Raw genomic sequence first — 22264 nt, forward strand, 5'->3', positions numbered from 1 at the left:
AAATTTCCTCATTGGGGATGATATATATATGTCACTGAGTTGAAACATTGTTGGCTGGCTTCTATATAGGCTGAACTAGCTTATCCATCTGTAGCTTTTAGGATTCTAGACATTTCTCTGAAATTTATTTTCTCCAGAAAACCCGACTTGAGTTTTCAGGCATATTTAGCTGCCTCGAGTTTTGCTTTAGTCCTTCAAATGATGCTTTAGATCAAATACCTAATTGATAAAATGAACGGATTTTTATAAAGCTAGAGGTCTCACATAAAAAAAACCAGTTTACATGCAAAATAGCTAGATTAATAAAACTGACATTTTAATCCCTTTAACACTTAGAAATCTGATTTTTTGTTATTTATCTAATAGACATGACTTCTTGAGCTGAATATTCTACACAAATATAATCATACTATGGCAAATTTAAGTAGTTTAAAGTAACTTAATTTTTTTCTCCACTTGTTTTATTTGGTATTTTGTAAATAGTAATCTCATTTTAACTAAGTCTGGCCTTCTGTAATCTAGATTGTTAAAGGTTTGAGGCAAAAAAATTGACTCCTGTCTGAGATAATCTTCTACATACCCTACAATCTAGTGGCTGGCCTTATTTGAGTATTGATTAATGTAAAAATAGCATTTTACCAAATAGCTCCCTGATATTATGACACAACTGTGGAATTTGGTGAAGCAATTATTTTTTGTATTTTTCCCCATTTTAAGGCATAGTGTATTAATTAGATTCAGCTATAAGTAAACAAAAACTATTGTTTTAGATAACTTCAAGAGTTATTTCAAAGTATCTTCATGGTTTGCTACACAGTTTACTGACAATTGTTTCATCTGCCGCAACTGTTAAGCTTTCTTAAACTTAATTGCTCCAATGGGCTAGTGATAGTTGATTCACCCATATTTGCAGTGCATTGCCACAATGAGTTATCCACAATTCTTTTTAATGACAATAGCTTTTGTATTTTGTGTTACTATGATATTGGAAGAATTTTTTCCCCACACATAGTTGACCGCATAACTCTGTGATTTCACACATTAGCAATTTCTGTTTCACAAATAACTGGATTTGCTGTCCTAGTTGCTTTAAAAGGTAACTGCTAGGGCTTCCCTGGTGGTGCAGTGGTTGAGAGTCAGCCTGCTGATGCAGGGGACACGGGTTCGTGTCCCAGTATGGGAAGATCCCACATGCCACGGACTGGCTGGACCCGTGAGCCATGGCCAAGATAACTGCTTATTTTGATTATTGCTTAGGCAATATTTGTAGTTACTTTAAGTGTTGCTTTCTCAAATGATTTCAACAGACACAGTGGACAAACGGTTTGACCTGTAGAGTTCAGATTCAATTTTTAGATTAAAAAGATAATTATCTTTGGGTGCCTTATACATATCTTTGTGTATATATATATATATATATATATATATATATATATATATATATATATATATATATATATATGTTTTAACCTCTATTTTATCCTCACCTGGTTTTCTGTTATTTACTTTCGTTGTATAAAATGAGGCTAACCACATAATTTATCCTCCAAATAAGGACAAGTTTAAAAGTGAAAAGACACCTCTTAATAATTAAACAGGGACACGAGAATATATGGTCACAATACATAAAACCCAAAATGTCTAATTTCTTCTTTGCCATTTTATGTTTCCTATTCTTCCTGTAGGTCTGAACTACCTTGAGCCAGAGAGCTGCCACTCCCTGCATAACATCAATGAAGTAAACTATTACTTGCACAAACTCAAAATGGACTCTCCATTTATTTTAGCTGAACAATTCTCAGGTGAACAATTCTGAGTTAGCTCATTTGGCAAAAGATTGGCTTGTGAAGAATTATCTGGCAGCAGACATGCTATCATCAAATTTATGTAGGGTGAATCTTTTTCTGAGCTGGCATTGTTCATATCATGTAGTGTTCACTAAAGCTAAACAGGCAAGAGAATGGCATGGAAAGCAGATGTAATTTCATTAAAAATTACTTTATTTTGGACATATGGTTTCCTTAATCATTATTTAAATATATGAAGGTTATCTGTCCTTTGCTTCCAAGATTTGACTCACAAAAATTAAGAGGGCTTAGCCTCTGGCCAAGGTTCTAAACAATTAAGGTTTTAAGAAGTTAAATGTGTTACCCCATTTCTCCTTTTCTACACCGTTTTCCCTGAGTACCTATTTATCTAGAGGCCATTTGAATATAGCCTAAACAGTTGATGAGTTAGAGAACCTCTTGCACATCTTTTCAAACTAAAAATTAGATTGTAGATAAGAGCCTTGAGTGGTTTTTGTAAGAGAATAATAGTGATTTTACTTTCATGGGCATATTCTTCATAAATACGTTTAAAAGAACAGTTTATATTTTCCTTCATTATACTGATTTGAGAATAATAATGGATACTTGGATGCAGTATCAAATTGTACTCTGTTGTTGTTTCTCCATTCACCAACATTAAAAAACATGATGTCACCAATAATCATTTAATTATTTTTGCATCATATGTTTCGGTTTTCTTCATGGATTTGCCTGGAATTCACTCAGGGTTTTGAAATTTTTTTTACATACATACTAATATATATATATATATATATATATATATATATATATATATATATTAGATAGATAAATATGGGCAATTAAGTCACCATCAGGAGATATATATTATATATTGTATATTATATATTACATATTGTGTGTATATATATATATATATATATATATATATATATATATATATATATATTAGGTGTATTCTGATGGTGACTTAAGAGTGTCCATATCCTATTCTAGTTGAGCTAATCATTTTTCTAAAGATAAATTTAAATTTCACCCCCTAAATGTCCTATATGCCTTAACTCATAGAACCAGATATGATGCAGAATTCTATTTTAAGTCAATTGTGCATATCAGGATTACTGTTCTTTTATATGACATTATTCATGAAAAGCAAAGCAATTCAATGAATTAGTAAACACATTTCAAGTATGTTTATTTTGAAACTTGCCTTTAATTCTTAGAGATAGCTTGAATATTTTAGTATAGTCCCTAATAAAAATAATTGAATTAGATTCAAGTATCTAGGTAATAGAGTTAATAGCAATCACTACAAACCTAAATAATTCTGGTGATAATAAAAATCAAGTTAAATACAAAATGTGGTATAGAGTTCAGTTAGTTTAATAATCCAATGGTTTAATAGTATACATTTCATTTTAGAGTAATGATGTTTTAAAATGAAAATTGCTTATTATTAAATTCCTTAACTTTATATTAATTATTTTTCTTCCACCTCTTGACAGTTTACCAAATCACAAACGATTTTTTTTAGTACCTCCTTTTATTTTATTTATTTATTTTAACATCTTTATTGGAGCTTAATTGCTTTACAATGTTGTGTTAGTTGCTGCTGTATAACAAAGTGAATCAGCTATATGTATACATATATCCCCATATCTCCTCCCACAAATGATTTTGATCAGAGAAGAATGTCTTTTTCAGAAGTTAAAACCAGTATTTATTAAATGTTTACCAGTCTACTATCATTGATACGGTTTTGCTATACTTCAAAAATATATATCCAAAGGTTGTCAAATTCTTGAGAAATTGTGATTATATTAAATTATAGTTTGATAATCAAAACATAATTTGAGCATCACTTTAATATTCAGGCTTCTTGTCCTTGCTATCATGTGCATGAAAGTAATTGATCATAATTCTATATAAATTATTCATTCTAAACTGTAGTCAATACTTTGTTATTCTATAGTTAATAATCAGATCTAAGTGAATCATACTTTGTTATTCTATAGTTAATAATCAGATTTAAGTGAATCATATCTTTCCCCATTACCTTTTTTCTCCAAAATACTTGAAAAATATTTCCTAGAAATTTTCTACTTCAGCAAATGTATTTTAAGACTCCCAGACTGTACAGCTAAAACTAATGCAAAATGGTTAATCAACTATACTTCAATTTTTAAAAAAGGCTCCCAGAAACCTTCTTTAAATTCCAGAATTATTCATGGGATTGGATAAACACATCTCCATTAGATGTTTTTTCCTGTTATTAGTAAAATCCCCTCTAGTTCTGATCAATGTTGAAGCAGCTTTGTCCTTGGTTTTTATTATATATAGAATATTTTACAAGGAGAAGCATCTTCCCCCTTCTAAGAGGATAGTCAAAGCAAATTGGTGTGTTTATGTAGAATAGTAGGGATTTTTAAAGGGAATTTCAAATTGGACTTTCTAGGTATCACAAACTCAATGTACTGGGCATCATTGATAAAGAGATTCCTCTTTTAACAATTTATTTTGATGTAGTTACATTCACTTTGAAGATTTTTTGGTAGTTGTACATGTTTCCTTAAACCATTTTTCTTCTAACTATTGGCTTACTGAGGTTGTGAAAACGTACAGAGGCTGTGGATACCGACAATTTTAAGTTCTGCTTTGATTTCCAGAGTGGAAATGTAATATTATACTGGCTTTGGCATATAAGACCTTTACATTAATTCTTAATCAAGATAAAAAAAAATTTCTTTTCCACATTGCCCAATTATCATCCTTTAATCAAAGTAACTTATTAATGCTACAGAATGTATTTGTGGACATTATAGTTTAGAACTTGATTTTGAGAACATTTTATTCTAAAAATCGTATCAAGACGTGACTTTCCAAATACACAGTATTTTCCTATTATGGTTAAACTTGTATCTCTTTTTGTCCCCCTCATCCCACCCTTTTAAACTAAGACTTGTAGCTGCACGAGGACTGAAAATACCTTTGCATACTTATGACCTTATTTGGTAAACTTTATTTAATGTAGGCATTAAAAAAGGAGGTAAAACTCCCAAAATGTCCCAATTCAAAAGAGAGCGAAACTAAAAACTCCTTTCTACTAACTTTATACTTTGAAGCATTTATTTTATAACGCTTAACTGTCAAGAATTGTCATATGTTTTGTCATCTATGACAGCTCTTTTAGTAGAATAAGGGAAAGACATTGTTATTATAAGTAAGGGATTTAAGTAGAGCAGCTTTCTGGTAGAGTGACAATAGTGATAATTCTGCTGTCATGCTCTTGTTTTTTCTTGTACTGTCCACTGGGTTATCCATTATTTCTCAATATGATACAAATTAATTAAGATATGTAGTAAGCTGTGGAAAATTTCTTATATTTTGTCATAAACTTATGTTTACTGACTGTACATCAATAAATCAGTAAGCAATGCATGAAACTCTAAGAATTATAGTATTATGAAAATATCTACAAAACCCTAGATGTTTAAACCACTGTGTTTTTTCATATGATATTGTCACAGATCAAATATATTCACAATTTTTATTTTAAAAAAATAATAAACAATTATTGTTTAACATAATTTAAAAAAACATGTTTAAATTAACAAATGTAAAATAAAGAGTTGGACATTTATTCATATCAGATAAATAGAATAATGTTGTCTCTTTATATATATTTCCCATAATGTTCAGTTTTTCTTTGTCATCTATAGCTTTAGCTCTTATTGAATAAGAACGTGTCTTGGAACCTGAATCAAAACTTGATTTTAAAATTTTAGTTGGTAACGAAAGATCAAATTTCTCCAGTTCTGTATCAGATGATCTGATCATTAGATACCAATTGGATTCACTTAATTTCAAGTAATACATTTTAAATGTGTGTTGATTATACCACCTATAATTTCAAGCTACTGTGTAATCCTTGGGAGTTTTAAATAGTACTTCCATTAGTCACAAATAGAAATTAGTTTGCTGCTATTCTGGCCTAGCATACAAATAAAGTCAAAAGCTTCTCCTCCTAGAAACATTTAAACCATTTATATTTTCATAAAATTAGGTATTACTTATTGGTGATCTTAGAGTTTTTAAAAGTACAATTAACTACAAGATAAGATAGTCTATAGGAAAATATGTTTATAGTCGGCTTACTGCCATAGAAAAGTGATGTTTGTACAAATGATTCTAATGCACAGATGTGATTCATTTCTTTCCATTTATATTTCTGAGGCTCTTCTGATTATTTATTTGCTGGATCCTACAAGTATAATTGTAGTTATATTGATTTCAGAGTAAAGCTTCGCCTTTGAATACAATTTAGTCTTTTCCTTTTAGGATCATAATTCTGTGTGTTGGCCAAGGGTTTCTTGACCTTGTCACTATTGACGTTTGGAGCTGGATAATTCCCCCTTGTGAGATGGGGTAGGACAGGACGGGGGCTGTCCTGTGCATTGTAGGAAGTTTATTAGTATACCTGGCCTCTACCCACTAAGTTCCCGTGGCACCCTCCTGCTTAGATGTGACAACCAAAAATACTTCCAGAGTTTGCTAAATATCCCCTGTGGAGGGGAGGGGGTTGGAATTTCCTTAGCAGAGAACTACTGCTTTAGCCCAACCTTGCACAGCCTAGTGTAGTAGGAGCAGATTTTATTATTTTCAGTAACTCCAAGGACAAGTCAGGGTGTTTTGAACACTTTCCCAAACCTTCAAACGATGAGCATTTCCAGATGAGAGAATACTTCACAAATATTTAAACAATAAATGTAATGTGGACAGTTTCTTAAACCTTAGGAGTCATAAGTGGAAAAGTATTAGCACGTAAAAAAGTATTAGCACCGGGCTTCCCTGGTGGTGCAGTGGTTGAGAGTCTGCCTGCTAATGCAGGGAACACGGGTTCAAGCCCTGGTCTGGGAGGATCCCACATGCCACGGAACAACTAGTCCCGTGAGCCACAACTACTGAGCCTGCGCATCTGGAGCCTGTGCTCTGCAACAAGAGAGGCCACGATAGTGAGAGGCCCGCACACTGTGATGAAGAGTGGCCTCCACTTGCCACAACTAGAGAAAGTTGTCATACAGAAACGAAGACCCAACACAGAAATAATTAATTAATTAATTAATTAATAAGCTCCGACCCCCCAAAAAAAGTATTAACACCTTTGATAGAGATTTTATGAAGTAATAATGCTTTTTATAATTTCCAAAATATTATAATTAATTTTCACTGTAGAAGTTACTTTCTTTTTTTTTTATGTTGGGGGTAGGAGTTTATTAATTAATTTATTTATTTTTGCTGTGTTAGGTCTTCGTTTCTGTGCAAGGGCTTTCTCTAGTTGTGGCAAGCGGGGGCCACTCTTCATCGCAGTGTGCGGGCCTCTCACTATAGCGGCCTCTCTTGTTGCGGAGCACAGGCTCCAGACGCGCAGGCTCAGTAGTTGTGGCTCACGGGCCCAGTTGCTCCGCGGCATGTGGGATCCTCTCAGCCCAGGGCTCGAACCCGTGTCCCCTGCATTAGCAGGCAGATTCTCAACCACTGCACCACCAGGGAAGCCCAGAAGTTACTTTCTTATCTATGTAACTGAAGGGGAACATTATGCTAAATGATAGAGCCAAGTAACTTGAGAGATGGTTTTCTTCTAATTTCAGATAGGATAAACAATTCATTAATTGCACAAAAGTATTTCAATACTTATTCTATTTTATTATATATCAAGAAAATACACTTATTAACACTAACAAAATCTTAACTTATGCAATGAATCCACTCTATAAATTGAATATTTATATGAAACAAATATGTGTCCTTTGCCAAATTAATTTCCAATCTTAGAATAAAAATTAGAAGGATAAAATTAATATGTATGAGTATTTTTGTTTGTAAAATGTTATAAATTGTGGGAACTCAGCAGGTAAAGAAAGGTTTATTCTTTTCAGTAGTAAAATCATTATTTTTTTTTAATTTGATTTCATGGTTGTGTAAAAATTATTAGTTAAAATAGTTAAATGCTAATGTTAAAATAGTAAACTTTGAAAAAATCTATTTGCTACTCTCAAGGATAAGAAATGATAAAAATTAATATCTTCTAGCATTAGACAAATTAAGAACTGTTTGAAGATACAGTATATGAATGTAACACAGTTTGCCTTATATTATAACACTAGTATGGCTATCTTGATAAAAGAAGCATTTATTAAGCCAATGTCTTTACTAATGGGTTTATTTATGATCAATTGTTTTTAGCTCTTAAATTTTATAATTTTTTCTTTTAGTATTGTGAGGCATGAAAATATATTTTGACCGTATGCCTACAATAATTTTATCTAAACTGCTATATTCGTCATTGAAAATGTCTACGCTTTAATGTGTGAAACTGGGACCAATTTAGTTAAGTTTGTCATTGGCTGTGTCTGTAAAGAACTGATTAACTTAATAAGACTGGAAGTTTCAGTTGTTTCATTGATTGACATAGTTGCTAGATGGCATGGCATAAAAATATTGGTTCTGCCTTTCAAGGCATAACCTTAATTAATTTTGGAGAACTTTTATAAACATTACTATTCTCTGGATGGAGTTTAGATATTATAGTGTATTGATACCCTGATTAAAAAGTGTGATTCAGTGCACCTGAGGGAAAAAAAATTACTAGTAGTTTGAAAATACCATTGTTTCTCCTGATTCACAATGATCTCAGACATAATTTAAATCACTCCTGGAATCAGTGTCATGGGGCGTAGTATTTGCTGATATTAAATATGTCTAGTAAATTTGAGTAGGCTAAGACTCCTTAAATATATAAATATAGTTATGCTTATAGAACACTGATGGCTTTTTGCCTATGAAGGTGCTTCTTTAAGAAGAAGACGTGGTTTTTTTATTGGAAAGTAGTGGCAAAAATATTTTTGTCATCTACTATGCTGATAATTAATTTATATAGCAATAGCTTATGTATTTAATAGATATTAAAATTTATTTTGACTTTGTTGGTTCCTTGTGTTTCTGTAAGAGATACCTGTCTTGGCCTGTGGAACTGATAGTGCCAGTTATACAGAAGAGGTAGTACCGTCAGAGGAGGAAAATTACTACAACAATCATGGTAATGAATACGATGAGGATAATGGCAATAATGATGATACTGTTGATGATGAAAATCATGAATTTTCTATTGATAATCACTTATTTGATGATATTAAAAATGCTACTCATGAATTGTTTAACATCAGAGAAATTTGGGCTTCATGTTTCCATCTTGCTAAAAACATGGCCAATAATGAAGAATCAGAAATGATCTCAGAGGACATGGTACTTCCTTCTAAAATAGAATCAGAAAAACACTTAAGCAAATGGGGATGAGTTCCTCCTCCCCTTAAATTAAAACAGGAAAAGCTAGGTAAGAGGTAAGGTTCTCTTAATGTCTCAAGATATATCCCATACAGTCAGTACCAACTGGGTAAGCCTTGGATTATGAAAATAACTCTGACTATACATGGCCTCACCTGGAGCTTTCTCTGATTCTGTGGACAAGGTACTTTTGTCTGGGCATGATCTAATATTGTCTGCCCTGATTTCTTTCTCTCTCTAATTATCTCTTAATCCAGAGGTGTGTCAAAACTACCCCATGGCCTCCATTCCTTTCCCAGTCTTAACCCACAAAGAAGAATGTGCATTTGAGTTAAAGTCTGAACTGCAGAAAGCCATGTCTAAGGTTGCCAATCCTCCGCTTCCATTAGGGGAAAAAATTATACTCTTTGGTCTGTCTGAAATGTGCACGGGAAAAAAAGGCCCAGATTTGCTGCCCTTCTCAGGCCATCCTCCAACAAACCCTGCCCCCACCTCCATGATGATCTGCCTCAACTGTTGGGCTACAACCTACCTCTCAAAAACCAGATCACTGAAAAATCTGGTACTTTCATTAACAAATGTGAACAATGTTTTAGTGACTAACAATACAAACAAACAAAAGATATATATATATATATATATATATATATATATATATCATCCACAAGATTTGTCCGTTCATCCATTGATAGTGTTAGCATTAATGACTTGCAATTATTCAGCAAAGCCTCGATTAGAATGAACCATCTCTTATTAGTCACTGCCCATTTGAAACTCCATTCCCCACAGAGCAAAGGATTTGAGCTATTCTTGCAATGATTACCCATTTCCAAGAGAATGTAATCTTTGGACAACTTTGTCATTGACTTCTCTCAAGAAAATTTGCCACCATCTTTATCATGACATCTAGTTAATCAGTATTCAGACACCCTGACACAGAGAAGAAATGGCCTTCCCATATGATATAGAAACTGAAATCCTTTTTTGGAGTAACAGAGATCTCTGGGCTTTGGGGATTAAGTAGGACATTAGTAGAATGAATCAGATTTTGTTTTCTGTTTCATTTATATATGTCTCATATTTAGTCATTTGTTTAAGATTTTCCCTTTTTTTCTGAAAGTCAAAACCTGGCTTTTCAAAACTAAGTGAAGAATAGACTGAAAAAATTGGAAACCTGATGAATGGATTTGTTTCAATATCCATCTGTTCTCATGGATATAACCACTCTGATATCTTCAATTAAATCTCCTTGAGAGGAGGCATCCCGGGCGGGGGTCGTAGCTGCCGCTGATTAGGGTGGGCATTTCCTCCCACTCGGTCATGACGCACAGGTTGGGCACATGCGAGGATCAGGGAAAGGAATTCCAGTGCTGACCATCGAGTCCGACTGGACCTGGGCCTCTGGGACAAATTCAGTGAACTGGCCAAGTGCATTATTAAGATCGTGGAGTTTGCTAAACGTCTACCAGGCTTCACCGGCTTGACCATTGCAGACCAAATCACCCTGCTGAAGGCAACCTGTTTGGACATCCTGATTCTGAGAATCTGCACCAGGTACACCTCAGAGCAAGACACCGTGCCTTTTTCGGATGGCCTGACCCTGAATCGAACCCATATGCACAATGCAGGGATCAGACCCCTGACCGACCTCGTATTCACCTTCGCCAGCTAGCTCCTACATCTGGAGACAGACGACACGGAGACAGTCCTTCTCAGTGCCATCTGCTTGATCTGTGGAGACCGCCAGGACCGTGAGGAACCAACAAAAGTAGATAAGCTACAAGAACTATTGCTGGAAGCACTACAAGTTTATATCAGAAAGAGACGATCCAGCAAGCCTCACATGTTTCCAAAGATCCTCATGAAAATCACAGATCTCCGCAGCATCAGTGCTAAAGGTGCAGAAAGTGTAATTACATTGAAAACGGAAATTCCTGGCTCAATGCCCCCTCTAATTCAGGAAATGCTGGAGAATTCTGAAGGACATGAACCCTTGACCCCAAGCTCAAGTGGGAACACAGCAGAGCACATTCCCAGCACCTCGCCCAGCTCCGTGGAGAACTGTGGTGTCAGTCAGTCACTACTGCTGCAATAAGACACTTTCTAGATACTTCAGACATTCCCCAGTAACTTCACTCCTGGGATTTAAAATGCAAGGAAAATACATTTTTAACTGCTGCTTAGTTTTTGGACTGAAAATATATTCAAACTCAAGAAGGACCAAGAAGTTTTCATATGTATCAATATATACCCCTCACTGTCTAACTTACCTAGAAGTACAAACTTTTTAATTCTAAAAATCAGCCATTTCATGAAACCCAAAACCAGTTAAAAACTTCTATTCTCCTCTTTGAACACTCAAGATTGCATGGCAAAGACCCAGTCAAAATTATTTCCCCCTGGTTAAGTTTCTGAAGACTCTGCACATACAGAAGTATGGCTCTGTTCTTTCTCTCCTGTACGTTTGGTGCTTTCCTTTTGTCTTGCCTACTCCAAATAACCAAGACACCAAGGTTATGGAACAGATTACTTACATGTCCAGTTAAGAAAGGGTCAAAAAGATAACTGTCTTGCTTTCACAGATCAAGACATCAAGGTAAGGAAATGGGACTGTTGTACATTGTGGCAAGATAAGGCTAAAGATGTTCTACTTTAGCAAGTATAGAAGCTTGTCCTTGCTCTCTGGATGCTCTCAGATCGCATATTTTCTTTCATGTTGCCCAGTTAAGTATACAACAAATTCACTGTACTAGCAGAAGAGAATTCTGTTATAGTGTAACTGCCAGTTCAGGTATCAAATGCCATTTGTTCAATTGTTGATGTCGCTAAATTAAAAGTGGTTTATTACTTGTTTAATGACATAACTACACAATTTTTTAAAGGTACATTTTTACAGTAATGATAGCCTCCAAAGCAGAAACACTTTTCCGTGTTAATAAAAGTTTTTGTATACCTATTCACAAGCCATAAGGGATGTTTCATGGGATAATGATGGGCTAGTCTACCACCTGCACCATGTAACTCTGTATCCTTCCTGATTCCTGCTTGATACTGGGGGGGGGGGTTTCCATTGCCTCAAAAAGTCACAGGCAGAGAATCTGCGTCCTCTGGCCTGATTCAATCACTGTGAAGCAGAGTGGAGGCTGGGGTGGAGTGGTTAACAGATACAAGTGTCAGTTTCTTAGTTCTCATTTAAGCACTAGTGGAATGTTTTATTTTATTTTTTGATATATTATCAAGTCTGTGATGTACTTTCTCTGGCTCTGTTTGTACATTGAAATTGTTTAACAATGCTTTTTATGTTCATATACTGTTTATCTTTTTCCATGGAGTCTCCTGGCAAAGAATAAAATATATTTATTTTAAAGGTGAAAAAAAAATCTCCTTTATTCCAGCACATAACATTATGAATTTAAGTTAACACTTTAAAACATTTCAATCTGAATGCTTATTCCAAATAATATAACCAAGTAGTTTGATTATTCGCCTAGTTGGAGGACACAGAATAGTGACAATGACACATGGCCATAAAAAAGGAAATAGATAGATTTATCATACATCACCACAAAAAATCCTTTAAGACAGAAGTTAGTATCAAGACACTATCATTTTCAGTGACCTTCCCGAGTACATACTCTTTTGTCAAAGAGGTAAAAACAAACAAGCTGTTCCTAATGTTGAAATCTGATGAAACAGAGAAAAAAAAGTCAATGGAAGGAATTACTTTTCTTGGGACTAACATGAAAAAAAAAAGAACCATATGCTACAATATCATTATTCTATTAAATAGTCTTTGCTAAATATCAAGTAGATAAAATAAATGTATGATATCTTAAATCTTGTGCATGGTTTTGTCAAGATTAACATCAATGCTGTTAATATTTTAATGTAAATTGTTTCTTTCCAAAAATAGTTGATACTTTCTTAAATACATGACTTTCCTTTCTGTAATATAACTTTAAAGTAGGTAGGGACTTGGTGACTTCAAGGTTATTGTCAAATATGTGACTAACGGCTCAGGTCATTTTACATGTAATCCATTTTTTATTGTATTTCCCTTGACAGTGCTACAAATGAATGCTGAAAGAAATGTTCTTGAAATAGTGCATAGAATCTAAATGACATCACAATGTTGAATATTTCAGAAAGAGTTGCAATCCTCTTCAGTAGTTCTAGGCAGCCTATAGCAAACCAATGAACTTTTAATGGAATTAAAGTAAATTTATTATAGTACCAATTATATTTGTATTAAGAATATTAAATTTATTTCCCTATTGTTTTCCAAAATAGCCATATCTCTGTGGTCTTATCCATTTGAAACTATGCAAACTCATAAACACTGGCATTTCTCTGGCCCAAAGTTGTAACAATAAGAGTAAGAAAAAAAAGAAAAAAAAATTAAAAGTCAGGTTGGTTCTTGATAAATCAAGCAGTGGTAAAGCTCAGAAATAAATTTTTAGTCTTTCCCTCAGCATTCCTCGATCTACAGAGTAAACAGCTTTTATGTAAGCAGTTTTAGAATCCAATCTCTTTGGAACTATTTTTAGTACTTACTGGCACTGTATGCATTTTCTGGGCAACTGTACTAGATTTATAGCTGTGGAACTGCTGTGTTATTTATTCCCTTCCAATAGGCAATGAAGTGGTGTCTTGCACATGCATATGTCAAAAATGCTAAAGTTTAGTACAATGGTTCAGCTAATTCTTTCACAGAACGATAGGCAAAAAAAAAAAAATAGCTTTTAATTCGACAAGGAATATTCTTTATTCATTTTTTTTGAAAAGCAAAAATACTTCTCTTGGGAATTTCATATCCAACACCAACTTTCTTTTCCTTAATTTTAAAAATCCCTACAAAGAATTAAAGTCTCAGATGAGCTTAATAACATCTCACTAGATTTGCAAACTCATCTTATTTTTGAATTTAGGAAGAAATGCCACTCACAAATGAAATTAAGTCTTTTGAATTACATGAGGTTATTAGAAAGTCCAAATTTTTTTCTTAACCTGAACTGGAATTGACAATTTTGTGTACGTGAGATCAAACTAGTTTAAGACACCAGGATCCAAAATCAACATATAATGTGTTGCATTCAATTCATATAGTATGTTATTTTCTTCTCTGAGTTTTTGTTGTCTCTTTTTTTTGTTTGTACATGTGGGTGTTTGACAGATGTAGGGTTTTGTATTTTGTAAGTACACAGGCAACTTACCAAACTAAGTACTTGTCATTATTTCTTCCAAAAATAAAGGTTTACAACTAGGCTATAAATTTTTACCAGAGATTGACACTGTAGCTTATTATATCCCTAACAGAAAAAAAAAAAGTTGTTTTATAAAATAATCCTGAAATTGTTTTCTGGACAAATTAATTTAAGCAAAAGAAAAAAAGCAACCTGAGTCAACAATTACAGTATAGTCCTATTCAAGCACAGACTGAAAATTAAAAACAAGAACAACCAAACTTTGCTCTTTCTCTTTTTTTTCTTTTAAAATAGGAATTATCTTTTTAATTCATGCATTTATTCATCTAACAAACGATTATTTAATGTGTTCGTATATGCTGGGTGCTATGTACTTAGAGATTATACATATAAACGAAGCTTGATGCCATTTTATCCTACACTCACATTCATTAATGTAATAGAGGCTTAAGTAAATTACCGAGAGAGACACACAGATGAGTGATACTTCTCTCACCAAAGGATGACCATTTGGGAGAGATAGCAAAGGATTTTCTCAAGATTTTTTCCCTATAAACAAGGGGGAAATAATTCTAAGTAAGTTTGGAATTCAGGATACTACAATTATCCCAAAGCTCTAACTTTTTTTTTCGTATATAGGACATATCTACAGTAAAGTTAGCAAGGTGATGAATTAAGAAGCCATATATCTTTATTTCCCCTTTTCATCTTTCCCACTGTTTTCATGTCATGGTCTAACATATGGCAAAGAGATTCAGGATTTTTCATGGTTCATATGGATTTGAATGTCAGTTGAGCTAATGACATGGGGTAGAATTAATGTTGGATCCATGTGTTCGTCATTCTTTATTCCTGAATGACACAAGACAGAGGAACAGCCTTGGAATAGTCATTCATTAAAGATAGTAAGCTCATGTTGGTACCACATTTTAGCATCAGACTTAGATATCTGTCCAAAACTTTGTTGAAAAGTATTTATGTCTTATATGTAGGCAACTCCTTTTCAAATTACAGGGATAATATGAAATGTATTTATTTATATATTTTATTTTTTATTTTTTTAAAACACTTTTATTGGAGTATAATTGCTTTACAATGATGTGTTAATTTCTGCCTTAGAAAAAAGTGAATCAGTTATACATATACATATATCCCCATATCACTTCACTCTTGTCTCCCTCCCTCCCACCCTCCCTATCCCACCCTTCTAAATGCTCACAAAGCACCTAGCTGATCTCCCTGTGCTATGCGACTGATTCCCACTAGCTATCTATTTTACATTTGGTAGTGTATATATGTCCATATATAAACTACCACTCTCTCACTTTATCCCAGCTTACACTTCCTCGTCCCCATGCCCTCAAGTTCATTCTCTAGAACGTCTGTGTCCTTATTCCTGTCTTACCCCTAGGTTTTCCATGACATTTTTTTCTTTTAGATTCCATATATATGTGTTAGCATACGGTATTTGTCTTTCTCTTTCTGACTTACTTCACTCTGTATGACAGACTCTAGGTCCATCCACCTCACTACAAATAACTCAATTTTGCTTCTTTATATGGCTGAGTAATAATCAATTGTATATATGGGCCACACCTTCTTTACCCACTCATCTGTCGATGGACACTTAGGTTGCTTCCATGTCCTGGCTATTGTAAATAGAGCTGCAAAGAACATCGTGGTACATGACTCTTTTTTTTTTTTTTTTTTTTTTTTTTGCGTTATGTGGGCCTCTCACTGTTGTGGCCTCTCCCGTTGTGGAGCACAGGCTCCGGACGCACAGGCCCAGCAGCCATGGCTCACGGGCCCAGCCGCTCCGCGGCACGTGGGATCCTCCCAGACTGGGGCACGAACCCGTGTCCCCTGCATCGGCAGGCAGACTCTCAACCACTGCGCCACCAGGGAAGCCCCCATGACTCTTTTTGAATTATGGTTTTCTCAGGATAAATGTCCAGTAGTGAGATTGCTGGGTGGTATGGTAGTTCTATTTGTAGTTTTTTTCAGGAACCTCCATACTGTTCTCCATAGTGGCTGTATCAATTTACATTCCCACTGACAGTGCAAGAGGGTTCCCTTTTCTCCACACCCTCTCCAGCATTTACTGTCTGTAGATTTTTTGATGATGGCCATTCTGACCGGTGTGAGATGATATCGAATTGTGCATTTGATTTGCATTTCTCTAATGATTAATGATGTTGAGCATTCTTTCATGTGTTTGTTGGCAATCAGTATATCTTCTTTGGAGAAATGCCTGTGTAGGTCTTCTGCCCATTTATGGATTGTGTTGTTTGTTTGTTTGTTTTTTTTTGATACTGAGCTGCATGAGCTGCTTATAAATTTTGGAGATTAATCCTTTGTCAGTTGCTTCATTTGCAAATGTTTTCTCCCATTCTGAGGGTTGTCTCTTCATCTTGCTTATGGTTTCCTTTGCTGCGCAAAAGCTTTTAAGTTTCATTAGGTCACATTTCTTTATTTTTGTTTTTATTTCCATTTCTCTAGGAGGTGGGTCAAAAGGCTCTTGGTATGATTTATGTCATAGAGTGCCCTGCCTGTTTTCCTCTAAGAGTTTGAGAGTGTCTGGACTTACATTTAGGTCTTTAATCCATTTTGAGTTTATTTCTGTGTATGGTGTTATGGAGTGTTCTAATTTCATTCTTTTACATGCAGCTATCCAGTTTTCCCAGCACCACTAATTGAAGAGGTTGTCTTTTCTCCATTGTATATTCTTGCTTCCTTTATCAAAGATAAGTTGACCATATGTGCATGGGTTTATCTCTGGGATTTCTATCCTGTTCCATTGATCTATATTTCTGTTTTTGTGCCAGTACCATACTGTCTTGATTACTGTATTTTTCTAGTATAGTCTGAAGTCCGGGTACCCGATTCCTCCAGCTCCATTTTTCTTTCTGAAAATTACTTTCACTATTCGGGGTCTTTTGTGTTTCCATATAAATTGTGAAATTTTTGTTCTAGTTCTGTGAAAAATGCCACTGGTAGTTTGATAGGGATTACATTGAATATGTAGATTGCTTTGGTAGTGGAGTCATTTTCACAATGTTGATTCTTCCAATCCAAGAACATGGTATATCTCTCTATCTATTTGTATCATCTTTAATTTCCTTCATCAGTGTCTTATACTTTTCTGCATACAGTTCTTTTTTCTCCTTACGTAGTTTTTTTTTTTCCCTAGGTATTTTATTCTTTTTGTTGCAATGGTAAATGGAAGTGTTTACTTAATTTCACTTCCAGATTTTTCATCATTAGTGTATAAGAGTGCAAGAGATTTCTGTTCATTAATTTTAAACCCTGCTACTTTACCAAATTCATTAATTAGCTCTAGTAGTTTTCTGGTAGCATCTTTAGGATTCTCTATATACAGTATTATGTCATCTGCACACAGTGACAGCTTTACGTCTACTTTTCCGATTTGGATTCCTTTTATTTCTTTTTATTCTCTGATTGCTGTGGCTAAAACTTACAAAACTATGTTGAATAATAGTCGTGAGAGTGGGCAACCTTGCCTTGTTCTTCATCTTAGTGGAAATGGTTTCAATTTTTTACCATTGAGAATGATGTTGGCTGTGGGGTTGTCATATATGGCCTTTATTATTTTAAGTATGTTCCCTCTATGCCTACTTTCTGCAGGGTTTTTATCATAAATAGGTGTTGAAATTTGTCGAAAGCTTCGTCTGCATCCATTGAGATGATCATATTATTTTTCTCCTTCAATTTGTTAATATGGTGTATCACATTGATTGATTTGTGTATATTGAAGAATCCTTGCATTCCTGGGAAAAAAAACCCACTTGATCATGGTGTATGATCCTTTTAATGTGCTGTTGGATTCTGTTTGCTAGTATTTTGTTGAGGATATTTGCATCTATGTTCACCAGTGATATGGGCCTCTAGTTTTCTTTCTTTGTGACATCTTTGTCTGGTTTTGTTATCAGGGTGATGGTGGCCTCATAGAATGAGTTTGGGAGTGTTCCTTCCTCTGCTATATTTTGGAAGAATTTAAGAAGGATAGGTGTTAGCTCTTCTCTAAATGTTTGCTAGAATTCACCTGTGAAGCCATATTGTCCTGGACTTTTATTTGTTGGAAGATTTTTAATCACAGTTTCAATTTCAGTGCTTCTGAATGGTCTGTTTATATTTTCTACTTCTTCCTGGTTCAGCCTCGGCAGGTTGTACATTTCTAAGAATTTGACCATTTCTTCCAGGTTGTCCATTTTATTGGCATATAGTTGCTTGTAGTAATCACACATGATCCTTTGTATGTCTGCAGTGTCAGTTGTTACTTCCCCATTTTCATTTCTAATTCTATTGATTTTAGTCTTCTCCCTTTTTTTCTTGATGAGTCTGGCTAATGGTTTGTCAATTTTGTTTATCTTCTCAAAGAACAAGCTTTTAGTTTGGTTGATCTTTGTTATTGTTTCCTTCATTTCTGATCTGATTTTTATGATTTATTTCCTTCTGCTAACTTTGGGGTTTCTTTTTTTGTTTTTCTATCTCTAATTGCTTTAGGTATAAGGTTAGGTTGTTTATTTGAGATGTTTCTTGTTTCTTAAGGTAGGATTGTATTGCTATAAGCTTCCCTCTTAGACCTGATTTTGTTGCATCCCATAGGTTTTAGGTCATCATGTTTTCATTGTCACTTGTTTCTAGGTATTTTTTTTTTTATTTCTTCAGTGATCTCTTGGTTATTAAGTAGTGTATTGTTTAGCCTCCATGTGTTTTTAATTTTTCCAGATTTTTTTCCTATAATTGATATCTAGTCTTATAGTGTTGTGGTCAGAAAAGATATTTGGTGCGATTTCAATTTTCTTAAAATTACCAAGGCTTGATTTGTGACCAAAGATATGATCTATCCTGGAGAATGCTCCATGAGCAGTTGAGAAGAAAGTGTATTCTGTTGTTTTTGGATGGAATGTCCTATAAATATCAATTAAGTCCATCTTGTTTAATGTATCATTTAAAACTTGTGTTTCCTTATTTATTTTCCTTTTTGATGATCTGTCCATTGGTGAAAGTGAGGTGTTAAAGTCCCCTACTACGATTGTGTTACTGTTGATTTCCCCTTTTATGGCTGTTAGTATTTGCCTTTTGTATTGAGGTGCTCCTATGTTGGGTGCACAAATATTTACAATTGTTACATCTTCTTCTTGGATTGATCCCTTGATCATTATGTAGTGTCCTTCTTTGTCTCTTGTAATAGTGCTTGTTTTAAAATCTATTTTTTCTGTTATGAGAACTGCTTCTCCAGCTTTCTTTGGTTTCCAATTGCATGGAATATCTTTTTCCATCCCCTCACTTTCAGTCTGTATGTGTCCCTAGGTCTGACGTGGGTCTCTTGTAGACCGCATATATATGGGTCTTGTTTTTGTATCCATTCATCCAGTCTATGTCTTTTGGGTAGAGCATTTAATCCATTCACATTTAAGGTAATTATCAATATGTATGTTCCCATTACCATTTTCTTAATTGTTTTGTGTTTGTTATTGTAGGTCTTTTCCTTCTCTTGTGTTTTCTGCCTATAGAACTTCCTTTAGCATTTCTTGTAAAGCAGGTTTGATTTTGCTGATTTCTCTTAGCTTTTGCTTGTCTGTAAAGGTGTTAATTTCTCCACCAAATCTGAATGAGATCCTTGCTAGATAGAGTAATCTTGGTTGTAGTATTTTTTTCCTTTTCATCACTTTAAATATGTCCTGCCACTCCCTTCCGCCTTGCAGAGTTTCTGCTGAAGATCAGCTGTTAACTTTATGGGGATTCCCTTGTATGTTATTTGTTGTTTTTCCCTTGCTGCTTTTAATATTTTTTCCTTGTATTTAATTTTGATAGTTTGATTAATACGTGTCTTGGTGTGTTTCTCCTTGGATTTATCCTGTGTGGGACTCTCTGTGCTTCCTGGACTTGATTAACTATTTCCTTTCCCATATTAGGGAACTTTTCAACTGTAATCTCTTCAAATATTTTCTCAGTCCCTTTCTTTTTCTCTTCTTCTTCTGGCACACCTATAATTCGAATTTTGTTGCATTTAGTGTTGTCCCAGAGGTTTCTGAGACTCTCCTCAGTTCTTTTCATTCTTTTTTCTTTATTCTGCTCTGCAGTAGTTATTTCCACTGTTTTATCTTCCAGGTCACATATCCGTTCTTCTGCCTCAGTTATTCTGCTATTGATCCAATCTAGAGTATTTTTAATTTCATTTACTGTGTTGGTCATCGTTGCTTGTTTCATCTTTAGTTCTTCTAGGTCCTTGTTATATGTTTCTTGCGTTTTCTCTATTATATTTCCAAGATTTTGGATCATCTTTACTGTCATTATTCTGAATTGTTTCTCAGCTAGACTGCCTATTTCCTCTTCATTTGTTAGGTCTGGTGGGTTTTTACCTTGTTACTTCATCTGCTGTGTGTTTCTTTGTCTTCTCATTTTGCTTATCTTACTGTGTTTGGTGTCTCCTTTTCGCAGGCTTCATGTTTGTAGTTCCCGTTGTTTTTGGTTTCTGCCTCCAGTGGCTAAGGTTCATTCAGTTGGTTTTGTAGGCTTCCTGGTGGAGGAGACTATTGCTTGTGCTCTGGTGGAGGAAGCTGGATCTTGTCTTTCTGGTGGGTAGGTCCACGTCTGGTTGTGTGTTTTTGGGTGTCAGTGACCTTATTAAGATTTTAGGCAGCCTCTCTGCTAATGGGTGACATTGTACTCCTGTCTTGCTAATTGTTTGGCATAGGGTGTCCAGCACTGTACCTTGCTGGTCGTTGAGTGGAGCTGTGTCTTGGCATTGAGATGAAGATCTCTGGGAGATTTTCGCCTTTTGATATTATGTGGAGCTGGGAGGCCTCTGGTGGACCAATTTCCTGAACTTGGCTCTCCCACCTCAGAGGCACAGTCCTGATGCCTGGCTGGAGCACTAATGGCCTGTCATCCACACGGCTCAGAGAAAACTGGAGAAAAAAATAAAGAAAGAATGCAAAAGAGAAAATTAAATTAAATTAAAAAGTTATTAAAATAAAAAACAAAAAAATAATTATTATTTTTTAAGTAATTAAAGAAAAAAAGAAAGAAAGAAAGAAAGAAGAGAACAACCAAACCAAAAAAACAAATCCACTAATTATAACAGTGCTGAAAACTATATTAAAAAAAAACAAAACAAACAAAACAAACAAACAAACTAAAAACGGACAGGCAGAACCCTAGGACAAATGGTAAAAGCAAAGGTATACAGACAAAATCACACAGAAGCATATGCGTACACACTCACAAAAAGAGAAAAAGGGGAAAATTATATATATATATATATATATATATATATATATATATATATATATATATATATATATATCTTTATATATATATATATATATATAGTATTTCCCAAAGTCCACCTCCTCAATTTGGGATGATTCATTCTCTATTCAGGTATTTCACAGATGCAGGGTACATCAAGTTGACTGTGGAGATTTATTTCGCTGCTGCTGAGGCTGCTGGGAGAGATTTCCCATTTTCTTCTTTGTTTGCACAGCTCCTGTGGTTCAGCTTTGTATTTGACCCTGCCTCTGTGTGTACGTCACCTGAGGGCATGTGTTCTTTGCTCAAACAGGACAGGGTTAAAGGAGCAGCTGCCTCAGGGGCTCTGGCTCACTCAGGCCAGGGGGACGGAGCGGGACAGAGTGTGGGGTGAGCCTGCAGTGGCAGAGGCTGGCATGACGTTGCACCAGCCTGAGGTGTGTCGTGTGTTCTCCTGGGGAAGTTGTCCCTGGATCATGGGACCCTGGCAGTGGCGGGCTGCACAGGCTCCCTGGAGGGGAGGTGTGGATAGTGACCTGTGCTTGCACACAGGCTTCTTGGTGGCTGCAGCAGCAGTCTTAGTGTCTCATGCCCGTCTCTGGGGTCCGAGCTGAGAGCTGCAACTCGCGCTGG

General features: G+C 34.9%; 1 protein-coding gene and 1 pseudogene across 9 annotated transcripts in view; both read left to right on the top strand.

The window, feature by feature from the left end:
• Positions 1-22264, top strand: part of PCDH11X (protocadherin 11 X-linked) — a gene marked incomplete at both ends in the record, with an annotated part of 695461 nt that overhangs the window by 32750 nt on the left and 640447 nt on the right. The gene's annotated exons all lie outside the window — the stretch shown is intronic.
• Positions 9427-11244, top strand: LOC307069059 (retinoic acid receptor beta-like; annotated as a pseudogene). The gene is made up of 2 exons: positions 9427-9559; positions 10481-11244. The product of its transcript is annotated as a retinoic acid receptor beta-like (transcript).

This window comes from Hyperoodon ampullatus (genome assembly GCF_949752795.1).
Source record: "Hyperoodon ampullatus genome assembly, chromosome: X".
Classification (NCBI taxonomy): Eukaryota; Metazoa; Chordata; class Mammalia; order Artiodactyla; family Ziphiidae; genus Hyperoodon; species Hyperoodon ampullatus.